Below are 5612 nucleotides of genomic sequence, written 5' to 3'. Positions count from 1 at the left end.
TTTACCGTAATTGTATTGAATTTTGATATTTGTTATTTTAAAGAAAATAGTATATTTTCTATTTTAATTATTAATCTTTTTTTATTACTACTGAAATTTATAAATCGGCTAGAAGACTGAATGCAGTTTTAAAAATTATGTTTGTGTTTATATATTCATAAAATGGGCATAAATAGTATTAAAGGTTCATTAGGCAAAAAATATCACTACTTCTGTACTGGAAAAAAAAATACTAATGAACACTTGCACACCAACAACAAACGATTTCTATGACATACATAATGCAACTGTACCAAGACTGCCATGGTCACAACAATCATGTCCGATACCGTACATAAAAGACTGAAGAGAAGCTTGATGAGAGATCTCGTCTAATAATTAAATTTTAAATCACTTCTGGAAGAGGTGTCGTTGGACTGCTCCCCCTTAAGCCTCTCATGAAATTTTCAAAAATCATCTTTCATATTCACTGGTTGTCATCACAAATGAAAGGTGTGTACTAAAAAGTAATAAGGTGATTAAAATGCCTTTTAATTTTACAATTTTATGGTAATAAAATAAAAATAAATAATTTTTAAAAAGTACAGTAAAACCATCATTAATACATACATCTTCAGCTATGCGCAGTACAAGGCCAAAACATAAGAGATAGGATAGTGGTGCATCAGATCATAATGAAAAAAGAATGTTGGTGCTGTGGGCATCGCATCTTGGACTTTCTTAGGATTTTAATATAATTATTTTTTAAGCTTATTTTTAATTGTATTCTATGTGCAGAAAAGATATAGCTGTTTTTCTTTAATAGCAATATACTGTTTATTTTTTTATTTATTTTGTATTTGACATATTCCATAGATTACATCGTATATAACGTACGGCCCCTACCAGCTGTGGGACAAACTGTAGGGGAATCTCAAGATAGAAAGTGGCCACAGTCTGCGGAATCTCTTTAATAGGTCCAATTATAAGTAAAGTCAAAACTTCTATTTTGTCAGTTGTACCACTTTTAAAGTAAAGCAGCATGTTATTTGTGATATAAAAATTTATGTAAATTTGTATTAGCATATTATAGTTTCAGTTGTCATTACCTTTTTTTTTCGACTTATCTAACTTTAAAAACAATTCAGTTAATGGGCCGCCCATAGCTCAGTGGTTAAGACACGGTCTTACCAATTTGATGTCTATTGGCAGTGCCGGTTCGAATCCGGCCTGGGACGTTGACTTTTTTCATTGAGTGGTGGTCCCACAAAATGAAGAACTTTGACACCCAACCATGATTAGGCAGTATAGGACTCCAATGGGAGTCTTGGCCGAAAAAAAAAAAAATCAGTTAATGCCTTATTACCTCTTACTAGACTGATCGTTCTTCGTACAGTTTAAGAAATACATTAGAATGAGAAGATAATATTTGAAAATGTAATTTTGTTAGATGGAAAAAATTTGTTGCATTTTAAAAAGGGAAAATAGACTTTATAAAAATGATTTGTTATGGTCTTTTCATATTCATATTTTTAATTCATTAGGAAATAAACTATCTTTTATAAATAAATGATATAGTTATAAACAATAATCCAATGTATGCAGATTTCAATAGATCCTTTATTTGTTTATAAATAACGCCTTCCCATTATTTATAAATATTTTAGTAAAGCTTCACCGGAACCATAGCGGAATCAAACCAGTCTAATAACTTCTCACTGTCCATTGTTAAATCAAGCTGGACGGAGTACCTTAATAACCTGGTTAGTTCGGGTGACCGGTGTGGTTGCCGATTCCCTTCCTTCAGTTGAGCATTGGTCCCTGTAATCCCAAACCATTGTCCACGCCGAAAAGAGGAAGTGAGATTTACGCCTCATATAAAACTTACGGAATTACCTAAATTTGCTCTTAAGTAAGATGTTAATTTTTTATTGATTAACATAGTAAAAAAACTTTGTTTTTCTAGCGGAATTATTTTTTTATTATTTATTAGTGTTTATAAATCAATCGAGCTGACAGAGGAAAATCATTTGGGCCTTGAGTTGAGGTGTAATGAACTCTTTAGTATAACAATAGATATTTCTATAAAAATTTTATATTTTTTATGATATTATATTTTCAATTTAATTGTAATATTTTAGCCCTAATTCATTCGACATTTTCAAACATAACCCTCTTCACGGCAATAGAGGTCTTTTCTTCGTTAATGGAAAAAAAAATAAACTCACATCGCCTGATTCCTGGATAATCGGTACTATAACTCCAACCAACTATTCCAAGCATTCCTCTAGGGAAATCTCCAACATAGTGAAGTGCTATGTAGCTGAAACATGAATACCCGTGTTGAACAATAATGGCAAAAAGGATTTCCAGTTAAGTTCATTTTACCTTTTGCAAAGCCACAAAACTTCTCCCCCCCCCCTCACCTCCACCGACCACCCCTATCTCGTACCTGGACTGAATTAATTAAACCAGACCTCAATGATTTACTTTAACGCTCAATTTAAATTCAGCCTGTAACTAGGTTAATTAATTATCTCTAGGTAGCCAACACGAAATATTGTATCACGTTCTTAATGTTATAATTATATTATGAGATGTGTGATGTTCCCATAAATGTATTTAATATCATGTTAAATATAATTAGAAATAGTGTTATATTCTTATATTTTTTTTAAATATTGCTTTAGCAATATTTTCGTAATCTTTTCATGCCTCTTTAAAATGCAAACTTGAAAAAAAAATAAAGAAGAAAGGAAAGAAATAATTTTTCAAGTTATCTTCTATCGGGGATAACCCAACATACAAACTCCATATTTGCCTCACATACTTTATTACAATTATATTACAATTTATTTTATTATTATAATTACTTTTATAATGACTTTATTATAATGACATTACATTATAATGACTTTATTACAAAAATATCTTATAACTGTACACGACCGTTTTTACCTTTATGAAACCCTACTAAATCGTGACAAAGCACATCAACTTCATTTTTCAACGTAAAAACATATCCCGAGTTGGGGACACACTACTTGGAACTGACATTCCGCTGAAGAATGATATAGGGTCAACATATCAAAATAAAAAAAAAATCTCAAAAGTAACAATTTTTTTTTCTCATTCCTTTTAAAATAATCAAAATTAAAACTAAAAAAAATAGTTTACTTAAGAAAATCTATTTTGGATCTAAAATATGAATAAAAAATTTGGATCTGCGGATCATAAATATTTCTAACATAAAAAAGATCCAGATTAATAAACTTTTAATATTTCAGGAAAATACTACGGGACAATTAAAATTAACAAAAAAACTTTACTTTACGGACTTTTAACGAACCAACTACAAACTACTTAATGGTAAATTGAACGGACATCCTAATAATCCCCTAAGTGTTTTGGCCATAGCAATTATGAAGTAGAGCAGGATAGGAGCAGGAACAGGGAGAGCAGATCTTCTTGTCTACGAGTTAAATTTTATATCGCACCTGCTTATTTTCATGCCCTTCTTGAAAATACCAAAGTAATTCATCATATTGAGTGGTGCGATCTCAATTTATATGAATAGAGATGTAAAGTTAAAAAAAAAAAAATAGAGCGAAAATTTTCTAGGAAAGTTATTAAAGTCTTTTTTTCCTGCACTATTGTTACGATGTACAACAACAGATAAAAGTTTAAATCAGTGTAAAATTAAATTAACTGTTAAAATATACATCTTAGTAGATTTTATTGGTTATAACTTGAACTCAAAGTAATGTTTGCTTACCTTCACGAAATAAGGCGAGTGAGTATTTTTGCCGAGCTACATGCGTACATAGTAAAGATCGGGTTGGTTCAGCGTTTAAATTTCGTAGGTTAATCATCATTGGTTGCCCAGTACTCTAGTTACCTAGCAAAACAAACATAATTAGCAATGATGCTACACATTTAATTGATTCTAAGCCTAAGAAAAATGTAGTAATTAAAATAATTGATTTGAAAAATTTCTATTACATCAACTTGAACCACGCAATTAATTTTTGCCACTGTTTTAAAATTTATAATAGTCAACAATTGAGATATTTCATAACATGCATGTTGAAAAACTTTTTAAAAATGGGTTGGGTTAAATTAAATGTATCCAATTTATTGAATTGCGTAATCTTCTTCTATTTTTTCTTAACTTCTTTCAAATAAGAATTGATTAATTTTTTTTCTAAATTTATTTTTTAATTTATTGGTGATTCATATTTAACCTATCTAGTCCGAACGAGATATCAATAATTTCATTGTAAACTCGCTATCCACTCAAACCCACTAGTTTCTAACCTTGCTTCTTCATCCGTACCTAATAATTTACCGAGACACCAGAAAAAAAAACCGTGCCCGTGTAGGCCTCGGCGCGAAGCGAAATATGCGACATATTTCCGTGACAACGTATACTCTATGCTAATATTACATAAATATAAATTAAAATCAATCCAATGCTATATATTTGAAATAATAAACCAGTTCACATATTGAATTCAGATATTTATTTTTGCTTGGTTATACATTAATTAATTTTTATACATATGATATAATATCCATATGTTAAACGAAGTCAATTTCCGTTACGGGACACTTTTTCTAACATGGCATCCCGCAAAATGATTTATAAGACGTTGTCACGTCAAAAAATATGGCATCGAAACCAATGTGTAGTTTCTACACATGCATGTATCACAAAATTATGATCTTTCGTTAAATTTACTTGATGTATTTTACGTAAATACAATTATAAAGTCATAAAAGATTCAAAACATTGTTCAAATATTCAAAATATTTTCTTTTTCTATTTTCTCCAATAAAACTATTTATTGTTTTAGTTTATCTTATCTCGATTTATAATGCCAAAATATTTACCAATAATATTATTGTGTTGTGCAGTTTGAATTTATTCATCATTACGGTAGTACAACTTCATTAAGATTCTTTTCCAAGGCTTTTGTTAATATATTGATACCTTCAAGATGTTGCATAAATTTCATTGTTATTATTATTAATATTAAATATGAACCATATGACACATTAAATAAAAATTGTTGAATTTTTGGAATCTGAAATACTTAAAAAGTTTCATATGTCATCTCATATTCTTTTCCCGATCCGTTCCATTGTTTTATCAACTCATCAGTAATTAAAATTTTTGCATCTTATTTAAAGTTTTTATAATGTTAATTTTGAGAAAAATTAAATTAAATAAAAACTATAGCAAATTAAATATTCTTTTAATTACCTAGTTTTTCGAGTTATCGAGTCATTTCTTCATTGGCTTCTTACTGACGAAGCAGACATCTTTTATAGAATCTATGAGCAAACAGGTTTTCGAACCATTACCTGTGCCAATTTACGATCCCATTATGCCATGATGCAAAGGCAACTTTTCGAACCGTAGAAAGGCCTCCAGCGGAACCCATCCTGGTGAAATATAGCCGGCATTGGGAGGACTCTCATTGCTAGCCCGGAGAAAAATATTCTCCTTTTCTCTAGCCATCGATTTCCCATTGCACCTCCCTCCAGCTCGCTCTCTAATGGTCTTTGAACACTCTCCATCATTTTCACGGCCATTTCCTTTCTGAATTTTGGTAACTGGTCCGCATGAA

The 5612-nt window shown here is 30.2% G+C and overlaps 1 long non-coding RNA gene across 1 annotated transcript; it reads right to left on the bottom strand.

The window, feature by feature from the left end:
• Window positions 1-201: 201 nt before the first annotated feature.
• On the bottom strand, window positions 202-4996 carry LOC106691694 (uncharacterized). Its single transcript, XR_001344836.2, has 3 exons — window positions 4873-4996; window positions 3755-3877; window positions 202-499 (listed from the first exon to the last, which is right to left on the bottom strand). It is a non-coding gene; the product is annotated as an uncharacterized lncRNA (long non-coding RNA).
• Window positions 4997-5612: the final 616 nt, after the last annotated feature.

Source organism: Halyomorpha halys, unplaced genomic scaffold, assembly GCF_000696795.3.
Source record: "Halyomorpha halys isolate HHAL.00 unplaced genomic scaffold, Hhal_1.1 Scaffold2748.1, whole genome shotgun sequence".
In the NCBI taxonomy this organism is placed as follows: domain Eukaryota; kingdom Metazoa; phylum Arthropoda; class Insecta; order Hemiptera; family Pentatomidae; genus Halyomorpha; species Halyomorpha halys.
Note: the sequence above shows the minus strand (reverse complement) of the source record. Positions and strands in the feature narration are given on the sequence as shown.